Below are 22,253 nucleotides of genomic sequence, written 5' to 3'. Positions count from 1 at the left end.
GTTAGCATATTTCTATTTTCTAGGTTGTACCCTGAAGATACAATTTCTCAACCATAAAGCCATGTTTATTTCTATGAAAGAAAAGAACACTTTTATAATCAGTACACTTGTAGTTGACAAAATCAACATTTTGTAATTTTAAGAATGCCAAAAAATACCCACAGAAAGTAAATTTATAATTTTTTCTATAGGCACAGGCAATATAAAGTTTTTTCTCAAGTACATGGTTTTAAAGAGAGTATTAGAATTCTCTATAGCAATGCTATAGACCTCAAAATGGGGTCTGTGAACCAGTGCCAGCCTACAGACTGTTACCAGTATTTTAGGCAATAGAGAGCTTATTCTAGAATGGAAATAAATACACTGTATCTTTCATGGAAAATGTCTTTCTACAAAAAAAAAACACATAATTAATTTACATATTTTTGTGAGCGCCTTACCTCCCATACCAGTTACAATCAGTTCACAAACTAGTGCATAAACCACTATATAAAAAGGGATTATAGATTACAAGAATTAGACTAAAAGTAATTCCTCTGAAATATCAAAATGTAGCACATTAGGCAGGTTTTCTTTTAGATGAAATTTCTTTTAGGTCAATATGTATTTTATTTTTGGAAAAAAATATGTTCACAATGATATATGAAATAACAATCACATGAAAGTAAACTAATACCTAAAAGTTACAATGCTGATATAAAGGGACCAATCAATACACTAAGAACAGTCACATTCACTATTCTATAAGGAACAGAAATGACTTGGTAAAGAAGTTAGATTTTAAGGAAAGATTGAGAAAAATGGCATCTCCTTATAAGGATAATGAGAAACTGCTTCCACAGAAAAGGAAACAAAAATATACAGAGCATTAAAAACAGAGAACAGGGCTATATATTTCCACCTTTCTGTGCTCAACACAGAATGGTGTAAATAAAATAATAAGTAGGAAAATGAAACACCTAATTTATGTGAGAGAAAAGTGGGAAAAAAGTAGAAAAGTTTAAATATTAAAAAGTAGAAAAGTATAAATATTAGTGTCAGAGCAAATCTTTATAGTGGATTGTGAAGCAATTAAAAGAAATCAGAATGATGTAAATAGATGATCATTTTTTCATCCTATTAGAGTGGAAGTCTTCTTTTCCAACATCCTATTGAAGTACCTGATGAAAAATGATAAAGGTTTATATTAGTTTCACATATGCAAATAATAATTTCATTATTATAGTACTCATAATTTCAACCAATATTCTTGAGCTCGTATTGGAATAATTTTTTGGAAAAAAATACAAATATACTTCATATAAGTTAAGTTGTTGGAAATTTAATATCAAGGTAGTGAATAAGCCAAATTTATCATCATATTTGATGTTTGTGTTGTCCCTTTGTACTCACGACTTCTTTTTCTCAAAATCTGTACCAGCTGCTGAGTACAGAAGAAGCCTGTGATTTTTAAATAATTGCAGCACATTCTATAGCTCAAACAAATAAAGCTTTGATTTAAGATTGTTTAATCTCAAAGAGATCAGTATAGAAAACAGATTAGAACCATGGATGAAGTAGAATTCAAAAAGAAAGAATCTCTATTCAGCTCCAAAGCTAAGCAATAGCATTTCTCAAAAGATGGCTTCATGATGTGAACTGGAATCAAATAAATTACTACATTCCTTTGAATTTCAGTGAGCTTTTAAGCCAGAGGGTGAGTGTATCAATAACTGTTCTTTGTGAAAGATTGAATATGAGCCAATGCTAATTTTATATCTCTACCCTCTCAGAAAACTTACTAATGTTTAGAGTAAAAAGAAAATGAAACTTTCCTTATATTTTTAAATCAAAATCTATACTGGCAAAACTGTTTTATTGTTAAACCTATGTTTCACCACCAAGCCATCTTCATTCACAAGAATAACAACTACAATAATCACAGCAACAATTGTCAACATTTACTGGGTGCATACCATGTGCCAGGTACTCTTTTTAACTATTTTGCATATATTAATTTAATCCTCATAACAACAAACACTGAACAATTGTCTCCATTTTACACAAAAGAGATAGAGCAATGGACATTAATCCTAGAAATTTCTGAGCTATAATCTTTTGGTAAGTTACTGCCAAAAATTCCGTTCTTCAGAATTAGAATGTTATGATATGTAACACATAATTCAATATGCCTCTAAAAGCCTTTCACATAATAGGGCTGTTAAATTAAACAATAAAAAAACTAAATCATGAAGTATGCACGTTTTGAAAGTAATACCAGAAAATATTTTCTTCATATAATCTGGCCTTCCACAGATAAATAGATTTGTTATGTGCATGAAAATATAAAAAAGGCTTTCAATGACACTGTTAGGCTAGAAATAGAAATTTAATATACATTATAAATAATAATTTAACCTATTCCCAGTGCAAAACCATTAAGTGGTGAAAATTACTTAAAAAGAAACATTCAAAGTCCCTGAAAATTGCCGCAAGGGAATAGAGCAAACCAAGAAACGTTTAGTCATGGAAACTTACTAAATCTCTGTAAGAAGAGCTAGTCTGTCAGACTTGAGTTACAGCCTAATCCTTCTGCCCCCACCCCTCCACCTCAGCATGACAGACTTTCCACTAGGCAGGTGTGGACAAGAAGACAGGAATTCTTTTTGTCCCAGCTCCCCATCAAGGGCTACTATATGTCACCAGAAAAAGCAGATTGCCATCATTTTTCATCTCTTTGAGCTCTGTTTTGCAGAGGCTAAATTCCAAATGAGGTTAGCCAAGATATCTCAAGCCCCAATCTTCCACCTGGCACCCATCCTTAGAGCAGAGGCTCTAACTCCAGGCATCACAGACCAAGAACACTAATACCGCAATAGCCATCGACCCAACTCTGTCATAATATGGAAGTTCCACAGAGGAGAGGCAAGCTGGGAAGACGAGAGGATTATGCTCAAAACTCTGCTCATAAAACAGGTATGTAACTCCAAGAGGATCTGGTCATTGTCTTGATCATAACTCTGAAGCAATAAATCAGAATTTTTCCTTGGGGAAAGAATACAGGAACAGAATGCACTGCAGCTCACCCCAAAGGAACTGACTTTATTTAGGACAGAGAATGAGGAAGTTCAACCCTAAGTGTATGCTCCAACAAAATGGGATGCAAGGCTGGTTCAACATATGGGATGCAAGGCTGGTTCAGTCAATAAATGTAATCCATCACATAAACAGAACCAATCACAAAAACCACATGATTATCTCAATAGATGGAGAAAAGCCCTTTGACAAAATTCAACACCCCTTCATGCTAACAATTCTCAATAAACTAGGTATCGATGTAACGTATCTTAAAATAATAAGAGTTATTTATGACAAATCCACAGCCAATATCATAATGGGCAAAAGCTGGAAGCATTCCATTGGAAAACTGGCAGAAGACAAGGATGCCCTCTCTCACCACTCCTATTCAACATAGTATTGGAAGTTCTGGCCAGGGCAATCAGGCAAGAGAAATAAATAAAAGGTATTCAAATAGGAAGAGAGGAAGTCAAATTGTCTCTGCAGATGACATGATTGTGTATTTAGAAAATCACATCATCTCAGCCCAAAATCTCCTTAAGCTGATAAGCAACTTCAGTAGAGTCTCAGGGTACAAAATCAATGTGCAGAAATCACAAGCATTCCTATACACCAATAATAGACAAACAGAAAGCCAAATCATGAGTGAACTCCCATTCGCAATTGCTACTCAGAGAATAAAATACCTAGGAATACAACTTACAAGGGATGTGAAGGACCTCTACAAGGAGAACTACAAACCACTGCTCAAAGAAGTAAGAGAGGAAACAAACAAATGGAAAAATACTCCATGCTCATGGATAGGAAGAATCAATATCTTGAAAATGGCCATACTGCTCAAAGTAATTTATAGATTCAATATGATCCCTATCAAGCTACCAATGACTTTCTTCACAGAATTGGAAAAAACTACTTTAAACTTCATATGGAACCAAAAAAGAGCCCGCATAGCCAAGACAATCCTGGGGAAGAAGAACAAAGCTGGAGGCATCACGCTACCTGACTTCAAACTATACTACAAGGCTACAGAAACAAAACAGCTCAGTACTAGTACCAAAACAGATATATAGACCAATGGAACCAAGCAGAGGCCTCAGAAATAACACCACACATCTACAACCATCTGATCTTTGACAAACCTGACACAAAAAAGCAATGGGGAAAAGATTCCCTATTTAATAAATGTTGTTGGATAAACTGGCTAGCCATATGCAGAAAACTGAAACTGGACACCTTCCTTACACCTTATGCAAAAATCAACTCAAGATGGATCAAAGACTTAAACATAAGACCTAGGACCATAAAAATCCTAGAAGAAAATCTGGGCCATACCATTCAGTTTGTAGGCATGGGCAAAGACTTCATTTCTAAAGCACCAGTTTTGGCAACAAAAGCCAAAATTGACAAATGGGGTCTAATTAAACTAAAGAACTTCTGCACAGCAAAAGAAACTATCAGCAGAGTGAACAGGCAACCTACAGAATGGGAGAAAATGTTTGCAATCTATCACCTGACAAAGGGCTAATATCCAGAATCTACAAAGAACTTAAACAAATTTATAAGAAAAAAAACATCAAAAATTGGGCAAAGGATATGAACAGACACTTCTCAAAAGTAGACATTTATGCAGCCAACAGACATGAAAAAATGCTCATCATCACTGGTTATTAGAGAAATGCAAATCGAAACCACAATGAGATACCATCTCATGCCAGTTAGAATGGCCATCATTCAAAAGTCAGGAAACAACAGATGCTGGAGATGATATGGAGAAATAGGAATGCTTTTACACCATTGGTAGGAGTGAGTGTAAACTAGTTCAACCATTGTAGAAGACAGTGTGGTGATTCCTCAAGGATCTAGAACTAGAAATACCATTTGATCCAGCAATCCCATTACTGGGTATATACCCAAAGGATTATAAATCATTCTACTATAAAGACACATACACACGTGTGTATATTGCAGCACTATTCACAATAGCAAAGACTTGGAACCTACCCAAATGTCCATCAATAATAGACTGGATAAAGAAAATGTGGCACATATACACAATAGAATACTATGTAGCCATAAAAAAGAATGAGTTCATGACTTTTGCACGGACATGGATGAAGTTATAAACCATATTTTTAAGCAAACTTTCACAAGAACAGGAAACCAAACACCACATGTTTCTCACTCATAAGTAGAAGTTGATCAGTGAGAACACATGGACATTGGGAGGGGAACATCACACACCAGGGCCTGTCAGGGAGTGAGGGGCTAGGGGAGGGATAACATTAGGAGAAATACCTAATGTAGGTTATGGGTTGATGGGTGCAACAAACCACCATAGCACATATATACCTATGTAACAAAACTCCACGTTCTGCACATGCACCCCAGAACTTAAAGTATAATAAAAAAAAGAAGCAATAAAAACAATCTAAATATCTAAAAAAGAAAAAAGAATGAGGAGCAAATATGAATATATGGAAAGAATTTTGTGTAAGAGAACTTAATTTTTTTTAGATTTAAGATTTAAATACAGAAAATTGAAAACTAAAAACCATGATTGATTTGGCAGTAATCCACAGCTGCTAGCATTGAGCACCATTGGTGGATACCACACTGCTTAGGCCAGCCACTGTGAGTGCATATTTGCTCCATTATTCTTTCCTCCACTTTTGCTCCATTATTCTTTCCTCCACACAGGCCAGATTCAGCATCCCAGCTCCCATGCTTATGCCCTAGGTGTCATATGGTGGGAATAGGGCATAAGTGGCTCCTCTCAGTGGATGTACTTGGAGTCTTGTCCTAAACTATGACTCACAGATATAGAAAGCAAGGGTGGATGCTGAGTAGGCAAATATGGGACAAACATCCATGGCAGAGTGAAATGGTTAGATGGTAACATGCCTTACTTGGCTGAAATCATGATTGAGAGATAATGTACAGCACCATCAAGTCCTTCAATATTTAACTAATGGGAGAATTTACTGTGAGTTTGAATCCAAACAAAAACTATCTATCTCCAGCCTAGGATCATTTAAAGTCACCATAAAAAAACAGAATATTTGTATTTGAAAAAGATGTATTTGATTATGAAAATGAAGTTCACAAATTAGAGAGAAAGATCAAGAGAGAGGAGCTGAAAGGTTTTACAGCCATTCTTGCACTATCAGTGAAAGCAGATAGTATTTTGAATATTATGCTGGATGGGACAGTCTACTTAACTAGACAGTACTAAGGTTCTGATTAAAAGCACAGGCTGGGGATAAAGATATGTTGGCAAATGTGAGCACTGGGTCAAAACCTGTGAGACAAAGGATAAGAATAACAAAAGTGGAAGAAGAGGAATCTACAGAGAACAGCGAAAGATACTAGTTTCTAAATGTCTTTACTGGACTAAATAATGTCACCTGCTACTTACTGATAAAGAATTGGAAGTTCATTTTTCTAATATCTCATGTAGTCTTTATGTTTTATTATGTAAAATTTAGTATTAGATTAAATTTATAGAAAATAAAAATAAGGGGAGCAGTATTTTGGATCTTAAATTAATTAATTTATTTGACAGCCTCATGTATCTCTACCTGTTGTAGACATCCTCATCTACCTCTACCTATTGCCCTGCCCTGGTGCCAATCATAACTAGAAATATCAAAATGGGCATGGAGGATTCCAAGAACAGCGGGCTAGTGGCCTGCTTCCTCTGGCCTTGCCTGAGGGAGACAGCAGGATGCTAAGAGGAGGCTGCATCCACATGGGTGTCCTACTCATTACTGAGGGAGGAGGATAGCACTACATTAGCAGAAGGAACGTCCCAGTTAGATTAACCCAAGAGAGACTCCCATGAGTAGTGAGTTGTCTAGATTGTGTCCAAAAATTCATGTGTGCCTTGTCAGTGCTGCGAAGAAGATGAAATGATAGCATCTGGGTTTCAGTGATACGTAGATACTTTTTAACTGAAAAAAGGGACCAAGACTACAGTGTTGTGTGCCAGTACAGTGATTCAAAAGGGCAACTGAGTCTGTTCACACCCCGGGTATTATCAATTTGATGATTGAACAACATCTGTTACTGCCGTAAAAATCACCTACATACTCAGACAAACTTTTGGAAAGGAATGAAGAAGTGAAGGAAAGCTGAAGGGCAAGGATGTAAAAAAGAACATGACTAAGAATTATCTAAAATAAAGAGCCATTTAAATTAGATTATTTATACTCAAGACTCTGATACCAGTAATTGGCAAATTTAAAATATTTTTCTCTTATTTGTCCTAGTAATTAAAATGGAATATTTGAAGGAAAAGTTTAGTTCCATCATAGGAAATAAAAGAAAGTATATTATTTTATTTGTACTTATGAGCATAGATGCCATAAATTTGCCATGTCATTACATTTAAATATTTTCATTCCTTAGTGCAGATTAAAAGATAATAAATCCTACTGTAGCTGTAGAAGGAATTAGATAAACCCTGTGGTTATTTCCAGATACCTGGACTGGGGATATCCTCTCTGATTATTGAAACCCCTAGCAGTGCTGAGCTGAATTTTTCATACTTGCCAAGTCAAATTGTTTCTTTCTCCCATTCTCAAGAATCTTTTTTTTCAACCTCACAATATCCAGCACCTACAATAACCTGATAATTCTCAGAGAAAAGATCCATTTGTAAGGAGCATCAGAATTCCAGATCTACCGAATTTATTGCATTTACATAAATGCTTGCCTTCCTCTCAAATACTAAAATGGCAACGCCTTTATCCTAAAATTATACATAAAATCATATTGAATCTCATTCACTAGGAATCTCATTACATCAAATTTCTCTTATTTCCTGTCACAAAAATGACCTTGCCATTAAGTTTCTCATGAATGTTTTAACATACTCAAGTATCTGTCATTTGCAAAGTGAAACCACTTCCAAAAATTTAAATAAACAAAAAAAAAACATTTATACTGTAGTGACTGTCTTCTCCCTTCACAGTAAAATTCTTTAAAAAAAAATCCTCCAGAAACAAAAAAACAGTAAAACTATGTTTTCTCTCATTCACCTCATTTACCCCTCAACAATGATAATCAACTTTCTGTTCTCACCACAATAGCTGAAATTGCTTTCATCCAAACCATTGACAGCTTACGTGTTCTTAAATAAAATAGAAACTGTGACCTCTCTACAGCATTTGACATTATTTACATTGACTCTTTGGAAAGCTTCTCTCCCCCACTTTTTCTCCCTCTCTTATGACCTTTCAAATTTTGGATTTCTCTATTCCTTTTGGCTCCTACTTTGCATTTTATTTTAAGTTTTTCATTGATCATCTCGCTCCATAAAGAGATTGTAACTATTTAGTATTAATGATGATGCAGAGGGGGAAATGAGCAGTCACAAGCATTTCTTGTCAGACTTTAAAATTAGTTTAACTGTTTGGAAGGGCTATTTGGCAGTATTTATCAAGATATAACATGAGTAAAGGTCATGAGTGAAGTATCTGGATATCTAGGGCATCTAGCAGTTTGAAATTTGTGGGCTACAACCATCAAACAGTATTATTTTTCTTTACTACTTCTAATCACACTGCACTCAATTTCTTTTGCCAGCTGAGTAGCAGTCCCTTTCATTACAACCAGGACATGTCCAGAACTTTCCAGTTAATTACAGTTTAAATTTTATCTCAAATCTACATTTTTATATTACTTGATTGATTGAACTATATTTTATGTACAATAAACTATATATGTCAAGTACATAATTGGGTAAGTTTTGGAATATGCGATACACTTGTGAAATAACTGCAATCAAGACAGTAAACACTTCTTTCACTCCCCCGAATTTTCCATGTTCTTCTTTGCAATCAATCTGATCTTCCCATCACTCCTGTCCCCAGCCAATTACTGATCTACATAGGTCAGATTGCATTTTCTAGAAATTCTTGTAAATGCAATCATATATTATGTGTGCTTTCTGTATCCGACTTATTTCCTTTAGCATAATTATTTTGTGATTCATCCATGTTGTTACATGTGTTGATAATTCATTTTTTTATTGCCAAGTAGTATTTCATTCTATGGAAAACATTTTGATACATTTATCTGTGGATAGATGTTTGGGCTATTTCCAGTTTTGAGCTTTCACAAATAATGTAGCTATAAACATTTATCTACAAAAATTGATAGAGACATATGATTTCATCTCTCTTGGATAAATTCCTATAGCGGAATGCCTGGGTTTCATATAAACATATAATAAGCATATGTTTAAATTTTTATAAAATTGCCAAGCTGTTTTTCATTCCACCAGCAATATATGAGAGTTCCAGTTGCTCTACATCTTTACCAACACTTGGCACAGGCAGACTTTTTCAGTATTTTATTGAACATACTTTGATTTTATGTTCTTACGTTAATAGATGTTTGGGTTATCTCCAATTTTTTTGTTATTGTAAATGAAAGGCCTATAAACACGTTTCCAAATCTTTGTCATGACATATACTTTCATTTTGTTTTAATGTTGATAATTTTGGACTATGGCACTGTGGATAGTATGTTGTGTTCAATCCAGGATCTTTTTATATTCCTCTAAGTTGATGCTTTTGTTTTAGCTAATAATTCATCTTTTCAAGTCATTCTGTTAGCCCAGTCTCATCTTCTGTGGATGCTTGTTCGAATCTCCGTCCTATTATTTAAGCCTTTGCTGAAGTGATTTGAGTTCGTCCCCAATGATGTGGTTTATGGATCAATTTGAGATTGTGTGCATATGCAGAATCATGGGATCTCATCCTCCATTTTTTCTCTCCTGTGAGAATTCACCTCACTTTCTGACAGCTGGCCATGGTTGTCCAGGATCCTTTTCCTTTTTTCTATATCCAGAAAGTAAGTGAGGTTTTTAGCAAAATTAGCTGCCTGTGATGAGCTGCTCTGTGTCTGTGGTCAGCCTGCAGGGAAAAACTGCAAGAAAATGGGAAATTGACTACTTTTTTGTCATTTATCTAAGTTTGACTCCACTGAATCATTGAATACTTAGCTAGTTGTTTTTGTTTTGTTTTGTCTGGAGTTTGTAGTTGCTCTCAGTGGGAAAGATGATCTGAATGAGGGGTTATATAGGGGTTATATTATCGCACTGAATGCCAGTATCTCAAATCCAATGATAAAATGCCAGTATCTCAAATCCAATGATAAGACTATGTCCTACCCTCTCTCAGAACAGGTTAAAGTATGGCTTGAGGTACTCAGATGGTGGAGGGGCATGATCTACTGTTTAAGTCCCCTTTACATTCTTCTTTTCTGGTAATGGAGCAGGGTAGAGTATTAAAAAAGACAAAATATTGATAAAATATTTGTATCTTATTGGCATTTACTTATCCCTCTTTATTGGTTACTTTCTTTCTTATCCTGGATGGTCCATTGGCATTTTTAAATCAACCACTGTTGACAAGTATGTTTGTCAGGGCAAACTCTTTTTACCATCGTGGTTTATAAAGAAGGCTGGTGCTGGCAAGGAGTGGGCTTGAGGACCTGAATGTTTGCAGATGTACAGCTGTGAATGGGATGCTGATTTTCCCTTCCTCAGGCATCTTCAAATTCAGAGAATCATTCTGGATTTTTGGACTTTTTTCTCCCTCAACGTGGATTAAATGTTGGACTTTTCTCACTCAACTTGTATTGAATGTTGACATAGAGATCTAACAGCAAGTGAACTAATGCTGATTCAAAGACACCAAGAGAGGGGGCGAAATGGAAGGTGTGAAATCACAGAAACCAAGGGTAAGCAAAAGCATATGAGCATACTCCCAATTTATGAAGGAAAAGTTTCAGTATTCTTTGGCAGGCTAACAACTCACAATTACAATGTTCTTTCTTTCTCCTCCTATTTAGTACTCATTCTAAGGAAGGATTGGGCCACCTCTAAATCATTTTAAGAGAAAGACTAGTCCCAGATTTCTATAGATTGTGAATTTGTATCTAGGCATGAGAAAAGTCTCACTTGATATCATGCTACATTTCCAGGAATGAAAAACTGCAAATAAATAAGCCATCACCTGATATCCTGCTACATCTCCAGGAATAAAAAGCTGGAAATAAATAAGCCATAAGTAGAGAAATGGTTAAACAAATTCCAGTGTTTCAATGCTATGAAGTACTATTCAACAGTTAACAAGTCTGAGGAAGAAACATGTATACTTACATGGAAGAATAACTATATAACATAATTGGTAAAAGCAATTTATGGAACAAATTGAGGAGTATGTTCTCATTTTTTGCAAAAATCATATGCACTTATATTCATGCATTTATCCTTCTTCTCCATTTACTTGTCAGAGATATTTGGGCAAGGTATTCAACCTCTCTATCTCTGTTATCTCATCTATGAAAGAAATATAAAAATTTTCACAAGACAGAATAATAATAAAACAATTGAAACAACACAAATGTTCTGACTTGTTATAAGCAAGAATGAATGAGTATAATTACAATAATTTATCATGAAATGACTACTCAAAAGCATTCTAGCCATTTGTGTTAGAATTGTCAGATGGGTTCTGAGTAAAAGAGATGTGTGTACATAATTGCAGCTAATGAGGCATTGTTTTAAAGCCACCTCCGCACCACCAGAGAAGTAAGAAAGAACTTTAGAGTCTCAATGGCTGCATGACTTCATGTGTAATGAAGTTATATAATTCTTTCCAGGTTGTATTCAGTTCTAGCTACCTAGTAATCATGTTCTCACCTCACCAGCAGGTGTTCAATGCTTAGAGCTCTATAGTTTCCATTGCAGTGATTCAATTATTCTGTTTCTGCTTTTATGTCTACTGACACTTTCTCTGCTTTTATGTCTACTGACACTTTCAGTGATCACCTACTCTCTCTCCCCTATTGCTCCCCCTTGTGGCTTTTGCTTACCCATGGTTTCTGTGGTTTCACGGCTTCCATTTTTACCCTCTCTTGGTTTCTTAAGTCTGTGTTAGTTCACTTCTGGTTAGATCTCTATGTCAACATTCAATCCCTGACCCTCAACAGAGACAATTTAGTTCATTCAGTCACTAGGTAGTATAGAATCTTTGTTCACCTGTCAGAGCAGGTTTGGCTGCCCATACCAATGAGATGTGGCAATATCACATTGTGAATACCAAGTAATTTATATATAAGAACTCCTTCCAAACAGAAAGTGGAAGTGACAGAGATTACGTGGTTTCTAGGGAGAACTCCCTTACCTGAACTTTTTTTTTCCTTGCATTACATGGTAAGAAGTGTCTTGTATGCCAGAAGGTCATTCTTGTGGCTGATGTGGAAAATTCATTCTGATAGTTCTATAATTTTTATCAGCAAGACAATAAGAATTTTGAAAAATATAAATTGTTAATATTTAACTTAGCTTTAAACTGTTGATAAAGTTAAGTTCACTTCTTGTTAAATCTCTGACCCCCAACCAAGAGTTATAATTGTTCAGTCAGTATGTTAGTAGTACAGAGTCTCTATTTTAATCCAAGAACTCTCTCATAACTCACAAATGTATTCCTATAATTAACTGAATGACAATCTACTAGGCTAAATTTGGATTCAAATAAAAATTCTTGTAGTTTCCACATAAAACAAAATATTTTTAAGTAAATTTCTTAATTTTTAAAAAGTTTACTTACAAAATCATCAGAGATTGGCTGAAGTTCAAATATTGCTAACATGCCTATTTTTGTCACATTCAAATTTTAAAGTTATTATTCCAAAATTATATTTTATGCCACCCTTGGTTTTTTAACATAGATAAATCTCTTAAACAAATGTCTTATTTTTTTAATTTAGTTTAAAAAAAAACCCTACATTTATTTTACCTGGCCAATTATTTTTACATTTTATTGTTAGAATATGCTCTTAACTATAATGATTGGTAATTCACAGTGCCAATATATCACAATATATTCCTGCTTATTTATAAGAATTCCAGGAAACGAAGTTTACTGAGAAGCAGTGCAAAGGTAAATTGATGCAAAAGTACTGCTTTCTTCATTTGGAGATCTCTGTTGATTTAGGGTTGGGTTATTTTCAAATACAAAAAAAAAATTATCATTCAATAAGACAGAGCTAAAAACTGTGTTATGCAGCCTGGGCATGCGCAATAGCAAAAGCTTTTACTTCTAACAACACCTGGAATAAATGATTCTTCCCCTCAGAGCCAAGAAGATTGATACATGACTGGAGCCTGAATGGTAGAACTCTTTCAGAAGTGAGGAGTCTGTTGGCCCAGAAGATCTGAGGTAAGATCTGCCTCAACATACCTTACTGTAAGTGGTCAAATTTGAAGCCCTCTAATCAGACCCTGCCAAGCCAACATTCCTAAATCCTTTCTCTTGACCTCTGATCTCTTAAAATGTGCCCCACACTTCAAATTGGGTACATATACTTAAGCTCAACAATAGCCTTTCAACTGGCTGTTTTTGCAATACAGCTTTTCTTGAAAGCCAGAACCATAGGTATTAATTTCTGTGAGCATTGGGCTATAAGCCTATTTGCTCTGTAACAGGAGCCTGCTATAAAAAGGTAAAAAAAAAAAAAAAAAAGTTATACTATGCTCAATACAAAGTCATCTAACATGGCTTTAAGCTTGGAACTCTAACATGAATGGAGAAAACAAGACAGTAGAGATCATCGAGGAGGTTTTTATGGGACAGATTGCCTACATTCTGTTACCCACGCCTTACTCCCACAGCTGTATCTACCTGTTAAAGAGGCTCAAAAATGTAATTTTGTTCCAGATTAGAAGAAAAGAGAAATAGCCTACATTTCCATTTCATTCTCCCAGCTATACTTAAAAACCACTCATTTCCTTCCCAAGTGAGCCAATGCAGAGAACCAGTAGTCACTGGCCCAGCTCAGTCAATGCTCAGGAATTTCAGATTGTAGACATATCCTCTTTAACAGGTCAAGGCATGGCTCCATGCAGCCCAGCAATTACGCACTAATCTGATCCCCATATACAAAACCCAATAATACTATTCGATTATTTAAATATTTCCACTTTGGATGAATATTTAGCAATGTGCAGAAATGCTCATGACCTCATAAGCAACAATGAGTAACAACAAATGATATATATAACCCTACCTACAATATGAATTCAATTTTGTTTGTATTAAAGGAGAGAAGAAGAATGAAAAATAAGTAACATTTGTATTTGGATAGTAATTTTTGTGTTTTTCTTTATGCAATTGGATACTAAATGTGACTTTTCTTCTTTGTTCAGCATTTTCAAAGAGACTCTAGAGTCTAAAATGAACAACCAATCAATTCTACAAACCTTGCATCGTGAGGAGTTGCTGCACCTCTTCTCCAGGATTTGCAAAACGTGTAGTCCAAATCGAGTTCGGCTAGAACTGGTCTGTCATCAAGATATGGCTCATGAAAGAGATTGGTGTTTAGGAGGCTGGGAAAAGGAAATATTTTGAGAGATTTCATGTGCTCCGCACATGAAGGTGGCTTCCTTTTGCCTCAGGTGAAGGGAGCTTCAACAAGATCACTCAGAGAGTTTGATCAATGATCTTAGAATTTGCAGAACATAGGGACTGCCATTTGACTCACCCTTTAGAAGTCAGGAGGAAAGGTTACGTGGCTGGCACTTCTCATGTCTGGGAAGGAACAACTGTGAAGTGCTGACCTAGACGAATGTTGCACTTCCGCTGATGAGTAGGCAATGGCCAATGTTTTCCAGGGTCCAGATGTGGACCCAGCAACAGAGAGGCTGTCGGTAATCACTTTATAAGAGACACTAACAACAATGACTACTGGGACTAAAGAGAGCACAACAGAAGTAGTTCTGCCAGAAGGGCTGAGGAGAGGGCTGAGCAACCACCCTCAGGGGAGGCAGACCCACATCAAAGACATCTCAGCAGTCCCTTTCCCATGAAAGAAAGAGCTAGAAATTGTCCATTTGACACACACACAAACCAGATCCCAGATTGCAATTGATTCAGATAATGAAAAGCTTGTTCTTTTCACTTGCTGTTCTAGCCTAACCGTGTAGGTGTCAGAAGCAGTTGTAGGCTAGGAGAGAAGTCGGAACAATACAGAAGCCAGTTCTGCCTTTGCCTCAAGATCCACTGTCCACTCAAAGGCAGGCTGGCACATGGGGGATGAGAACATTCCAAGAAAGATGTGAATTTGGAATTTTCATTTATGCAGTAGATGGGGATTTACTACTGAAAGGAACATGTTTTTGCAACTAATAGTGACCAAAAGAATTTGTACTTACTAAAAATTATCTTAAAAGCATGGGATTACCCTAGCATTTTGTTTCAGAAACTGAAATTAACAGAAAACTATAAAATTACTTTCTGCCTGAAACCTAAGAAGGCGAACTCATGCCAGAAACCAGTTACATTCACAATTACCTGGATTTTGTAATTTCCTACAATGAATAAAACTTATTATAAAGCAGAAAAGCCATCGCTGTTTGTGTACGTGTTTGTGCGTGTGTGCACATGCATGTGTGTATCTGACGTGTATCAGTGTAACCACCTGATGTCAAGACAAATGATCAATTCTGACAATTCAGTACAAAATGTCAAACTAGATGTTTGGCATGAGGTAGGTATAAACAACTTCAGCATTGACTGAATTTTTAACATTTCAACCAGTTATCTGAATGTCATGGAGATCAAAATATGGAATGTGGTGACCTAAAATCTTTAGCCAAAAGGTTGAGCTTTGCAGAAGCTTGCATTTTATGCATTATAGATTAATTTGCTAACTAAACAATTTTGCCCTGCTTAGCCTTTTAATCATTCATAGGAATCTCACCGGGTGCAGATAAAAAGTTCACAACAATTAGTTTCCAACTAATATTTTAGCACACTATAGCACAATGATTATTTTGCAATAATCAGCATCAAGATTAGAATACATAATTTATCCAGACAAAGCTACCACTTATCTCACATTTTTTTCTCCCAACAAAATATACAGTAATCCTGAATTCCCTATTGAACTACTTAAAAGTTCTGCAATTATACCAACAGAGGCGAAGAAAAAGTATCAACATCTATGCATACTTTTGCTGTGTAGTAAGAGCTGTTTTTATTCCCTAACCTTTGTCTCATACTTCACAGCAAATATGTGAAAATATTACCATTAATAAGCTTCTTGGATCTTTATTTGCTTTAACTTTTTTCTTTTCTCTCTCTCTTTCAATACACATTTTTCTGAACACCTGGTAAATGTGTGGTATCTTTTAGGTGATAAGGATACATAAATAAAGGCAAAGTTATGAAAAATGCTGGACATCACTAATTATTAGAGAATTGCAAATCAAAACCACAATGAGATACTATCTCATAACAGTTAGAATGACTGCTAATAAAAAGTCAAAAAATAGCAGATGCTGGCAAGGTTGCAGAGAAAAGGGAACCCTTATACATTGCTGGTGGGACTGTAAATTAGTCCAGCTACTCTGAAAAGGAGTGTGACAATTTCTCGAAGAACCTGAAACGGAATTACCATTTGACCCAGCAATCACATTACAGGATATATACCCAAAAGAATATATATTGCTCTGCCATAAAGGCACATGCATGCATATGTCCATTGTAGTACTATTCACAACAGCAAAGACATGGAATCAACCTAAATACCCATCAGTGGTAGACTAGATTTTAAAAAAAGTGTATATATATATATATATATATATATATATATATATATATATATATACATACCATAGACTACTACACCACCAGAAAAAAAGAATGAGATCATGTTCTTTGCTGTAACGTGGATGGAACTGGAGGCCATTATCTCAAGCAAACAAATGCAGAAACAGAAAATCAAATATCTCATGTTCTCACTTATAAGTGGAAGCCAGACAAGAAAACATGGACACAAAGAGCAGAACAATAGACAACAAGGCCTACTTGAGGGTGGAGGTGGGTAAGAGGGAGAGGGTTAGAAAAATACCTACTGGATACCATTCTTACTATCTGAATGATGGAATAATCTGTACATCAAACCCCTAGGACACGCAGTTTACCTATATGACAAACCTGCACATACACCTCTGAACCTAAAATAAAAGTTATAATGAAGAAAAGAAAAAGAAATGCAGAGTTGGCTCCTCTCACAAAATATCCATAGTCTTAGAAGGAAAAAAAGGAAAAAAGAAAGACTTGAAACCAGTTATAATTCAAGCTAATATATGCTAAAATGGGGGCACATATAAGTTTGTATGTATCAAAATAAGAACAAGCTCTTCATGTTTTCTAGGAAAATTTAGGATGGTTTTATAAGGTAGGTTATGTACTGACCCCACATCTTACCCCTTTTGAATAAATATAATCAAATTGCTCCCAATTGTGGGAAAAGCCAGACTTCTTTTATTTTTTTATTTTCTCATTATTTACATAGTCAAACATTTACTTAGTTGTCTACTCCACATTTATTCATTCTGAATAATACTCTGAATATTATTTAGTTGTATGCTAAGGGGTTGCCCAGAGTTTACTTTTAACTCGAGGCTAGACTAAGATAATAATCTGGATTTGTATAGTCGGTTTCAATATTAATGGGTCCTTGAAATTTTTCTTGAAAGAATAGTTAACATTTGAACAACTGAATTGGAAGCTATGAACATGGTTTTGTTTTAAAAGAGCTTAAAATGTTTCAACCTCCTTAATTAAACTTAACTTTAGACACAATTATTGATAATAGTTCTTTAGTATAATACTTCACATACATTTAACAATTCGTTTCTTTTCCTTCACAGACGGATGAATTAAATCCCAAGCATCTTCTAACTAGGGCTAGCCATTTTGAGAAACAGTGTTTTTATTTTTGTTTAATTTGCATTCAGTTTATGAGATATACTTCTTGTCACTGCTGTTAATCATTTTTATTAAGGAAATGCAGCAAAATGCACAAATAATTATACAGATACTGTTTTTTAGATAAACATGCTGACAGATTGGAACTAAACTTTTTGCTGGCAGGCAGTGTTGGTATATGTGAGGAAATCAGTTTGCCCCCTCCGGATGGGTGCTGTATTTAGATTGGCATAAAATTATTTCTTCTAGTCAGGAGAAAAATTTCATTATCTTACAATTACTAGTTGTAGTAAGACATAGAAAGTTGAATTTAGAGTAGAATTTATCCCCCAAAACAAAGAAAAAATTATATACATTCAGATGATTTTTACTGCATAAAATAAGGACTAATGAGGTTAACAAAAAGGTCGTGTGTTAGAAAATAACTATTTTCGTCACTCCATGATAACATCATATGATCTTAGAATATTTCTTGTTAATGTAATAGCAGATAATAAAAAAATTAAGCAGAAAATTTCTGTAACTTTAGAATTCGCTTAACAGACATTAATTCAGTGAATGCTATATAGGGATTGCGCTGAACAACAAGAACATTTCTCTGTCCTCGTTCTCAAAGAAATTTCAGAGTATTGAGAGACACAGTCAAGTGCTAGGATTATGCATTCTTTGCCATAAGAACAAATGGAGAAACTTCTCACAGTGGCTGAGATGAAAAGGGGCAAAGGTTTTCACAGAGGCCTATCTAATGATATTTATTTAACTAAACTAAATTTACTGCCCACAAGCAGTATATGAGAGTGACAATTTCCCCACACCATTGTATATTATTGAGAAATAATTTTCTGTTTTGGGAAACTTCCCAAGACACTAAATATTTATTGAGCTTTTATTGGAGAAAATAAAAATAAATGTAATAAATAATAATATAAACTGTAATAAAGGAATATGGGCCACAGTATTTGCTCTCAATTTCAAAGTCTATTAAGAAATTAGAGATAATTATCCCAAAAGTTAAATAATTATACAAAAGGAAGCTAATGCAATATAAATAATGAGAAGGACTGTGGCAGCTTTTAGGTGACAAAAATTTACAAAAATGAACACCTTATGAACAAACAGATGACAAAACTTCAGAAAGTAAAGCCCTATCTGCAAACATATGATGGGTGTGGCTGTAATATATGGAACATACATTGATAAGGTCATAGGAAAGATGGAGGAAAGCCAGTAGGACACCATGGTATTAAGTGTACATGAAGAATATTAAGATACCTAAAGGAAATGTGCCTCTTCAGAACACTGCATTCATTTTCAAATTCAATCCATAAATATCAATAGAGCATGTTACTATGTGCCAGGCACTTGGGACAGAGAGAGCATAGAGCGAATGATTGCAGCCCTTGATATTTAGAACCTAAATATTTTCCTACAAAGAAATTCGACACAAAATATATATGCAACAGAATTATTCAGTGCCCTTTCACAGGTTCAAATTAAAATAATCTACATATGTGTGTCTACACATGTGCATATATGTATATATTTATATATGCTTTGTATATAGTATATGTAAATTGTGTATCGATAAGTAGATGAATGAATACAATGAGGCTAATATTAAATAATGTATTTATCAACCAATCATTAAATAATTATGCTATACCAAGTACTGTACCAGTTACTTTACATATGATACTTTATTTGTAGTTTCTACGACTTTAAGAAATAACATTGTTAGTGATTTTATTAACAAGGCTATCATTATACTCCTGCTATCAAGAAGAATGAAAAAAATCACTTGAATAATATTGTCTACTTTTCTATATATTGAAATGAATGTTTTGTTGATAACTAAAATCTTAATTTTTTTCACAGAAAATGCTTCCAGAATATGCTCAGAACAGTTTAAATTTCATAAAGATGTAGACGAGTTCTTACAATACTGAAGTTTGTCATACTGCCATATTTCATGTGCATCTGAGTTGGAATTTAGAAATTATAACATCAAATTATATTCTTTAATTAATTGGGATATAAAATAATTTTATAAGTTAAAATACTTAAAAATCAACATATTCAAGTAATATAACCTATTTGGATTCTTTTTATTAAAATTTGGTCCAGTTTCAAATAATTTGTAACAAGTATTCCTAACAGACATTCTGTGATTTAGTTAGGTATTTTCTGAACTTTGATAGTTTACAGTTTGGTGTTAGGCATGGGTCACTGCCCTCACTATTACTATTAGGCAGAAGTGTGGTGAAATTTGATTATTTAACAGCAGCACCAGAAGGAACAGTTATGAGAAGATTCCTGAAGTCATGTCTCCTTTATTTTCACTCCTGAAAATATAAATGTGTTTTTTAAATTGATATTAAAACCACTGAAATTACTTTTCTGCCTTTCTTTTCACTCTTCCCTCTTCTCTCCTTTTCTGAGACAATAATAATTCTTGTTCATTTCATCATGCCCATCATTCTTACTGCCTAGCTCTTTTTCCTTCATTATCAAATTATCTTCAAGTTGTATTACAATCACTTCCAAACATGTCTACCTCTCCATATTTTCAAACAAACAGAAACAAAACAGTATCAATGACTATACATTTTCTCCTATCTAAATTTTGTCCTATCTGTCATCATGACAGTTTCAAATCCCTCCTATGCTACCCTTTTCTATTCTTTCCTTGATCCTTTCCTGAAAAGATCCTTTCCTGGAAAGATAATTCTCACATGTACTGTCGTTTTTATTCTAAGCCTTTATTTGATAAACAATTCTAAAGAAGATGAATTGTCCGAAAAAATTGTTTTGAATTATTTAAAATCTAATGCCTTTCTCTTCAGAAGCACTTTAGATATTCTATTCCTGAAGACAGGAGGTATTTTACATGATTGATTTTTCTATCAAGAGCGTTCAATGCTGTGAAATTTAGTATAAAAATAAAATTAGCTCGCTCTCTGCTATTCATTAATCAGAATCAAATTCATTCTTTGAGGAAGATACAAGTTTTTTTTTTATTATTTGGGCTGGCTGAATACCTGACTGCTTTAAAAACATTTTGAATAAATGAAACCTGTAACTTCAATGGGAAGTGATAGCCATATAAACCTTACTCTGTCATAGTTAGCATTTAGCTTTGTTCTGCAATGCTATGAACCAGCACTATCTCTCCAGCTCCCTTTTTTCCTATCTCTCTCTCTCTTTCTCTCTTCCCCTCCCCTCTTACTACTTCCTTAATTCCCATTAACATTTTTTTTTCTGATAGCAAAAGCAAAGGATCTCAATTTAGAAGTAAGGTATTTTCTATTCAAATCAAGAGAAAATTTTGTAAATATCTGAACGGCACATTGGCAACACTTTTAGAATTCATGGTAAGCATTTTATTGAATTTAACCATCTTGGAGTGCCAAGGGGTTGCCTTTTAAAAGTCTCTGACTAGGAAAGTTTGAGATTCAGTGAGAATATTCACAGCAACTTAAGTGCATAAATTTTCTAACTGGAAAGAATTTTAGAGAACTGCTATAATAATTACGTTAGAGATGAGATACTGGAGGGGCAGGAGTGAGGGGTAACTCCCTTGTTATCTCACTCACCAGTGTCAACATCTACTAGCAAGCAAGACCTGGTTTTGTGTCCATACACAGAAGGGAAAGGTTTACACAGCCTCTGTCTATCACAGATACTCCTGTTCTTCAGGTCACAGTTCTTCCGTGCACAGAAGCTGCTCAGTGAAGAGGTTCCAGAAACGCACTCTGAGCACCCTGATTTTCAAACTTGTCCTGCATTCTGGGTTAAGTATACATAAAAGAGGGCATTGTACTGGCAACTCTTTGGCTTCTATAAAATCTCCAGTATAAAGCAGCTAAAGGAAATTAGCTTATTTATGGAAACTATGAAGATTTTAAAATAGTGATTCATCAGCTGTTCTTATAATCAACCAGATAATAAATTTGACAAAATCTTTACTTAAAAATAAATGCCAAATTAACTGCAGTTGGGTAGATGTGCACATACCTTCACTGAAGTGAAGTCAGATATCAGTATACTAAACAAAGTTTTTGGATTTGAATCCTGCTCTGTCACTTAAGATCTGGGTGAACTTGGGCAAGCAAAACTCTCTAACTCAATCTTCTTAGCTTTAAAATAAGGATAATAAATGTACCTTTATCTTTGTGGCATTGTGAGGATAAAACAAGTCAATACATATTGAACTCCTTGAATAGATTCTGAAACTTATTAAGGCTTCAAAGATGGAGTTCTTAATGATTGAATGTCATATTAAAAGTATCCTTATTGTACATGCCTTGTTCACGTATGGTCTCACAGTCATTCCAGTCAATGCTCTGCTTACTCCATTTTTCTTGCAGTCCCAGGACAGAGATAAGTATATAAGAAATTTGAGCATCT

General features: G+C 34.7%; 1 long non-coding RNA gene across 2 annotated transcripts in view; it reads left to right on the top strand.

Moving 5' to 3' along the window:
- Nucleotides 1–15,473, top strand: part of LOC129526627 (uncharacterized) — a 44,262-nt gene extending 28,789 nt beyond the window's left edge. Inside the window, exons 1-3 of one of the 2 annotated variants that reach the window (XR_010130746.1) lie at nt 10,613–10,806; nt 13,209–13,292; nt 14,279–15,473. This is a non-coding gene — a long non-coding RNA (uncharacterized lncRNA). Of the gene's footprint in view, nt 1–10,612; nt 10,807–13,208; nt 13,293–14,278 lie in introns of those variants that run through there. The other variant, XR_008671308.2, reaches the window with a different exon arrangement.
- The last annotated feature ends 6,780 nt before the right edge of the window (nt 15,474–22,253 follow it).

The sequence above is a fragment of the Gorilla gorilla genome, chromosome 15 (assembly GCF_029281585.2).
Source record: "Gorilla gorilla gorilla isolate KB3781 chromosome 15, NHGRI_mGorGor1-v2.1_pri, whole genome shotgun sequence".
In the NCBI taxonomy this organism is placed as follows: domain Eukaryota; kingdom Metazoa; phylum Chordata; class Mammalia; order Primates; family Hominidae; genus Gorilla; species Gorilla gorilla.
This window is presented reverse-complemented; position numbering and strand designations above follow the sequence as displayed.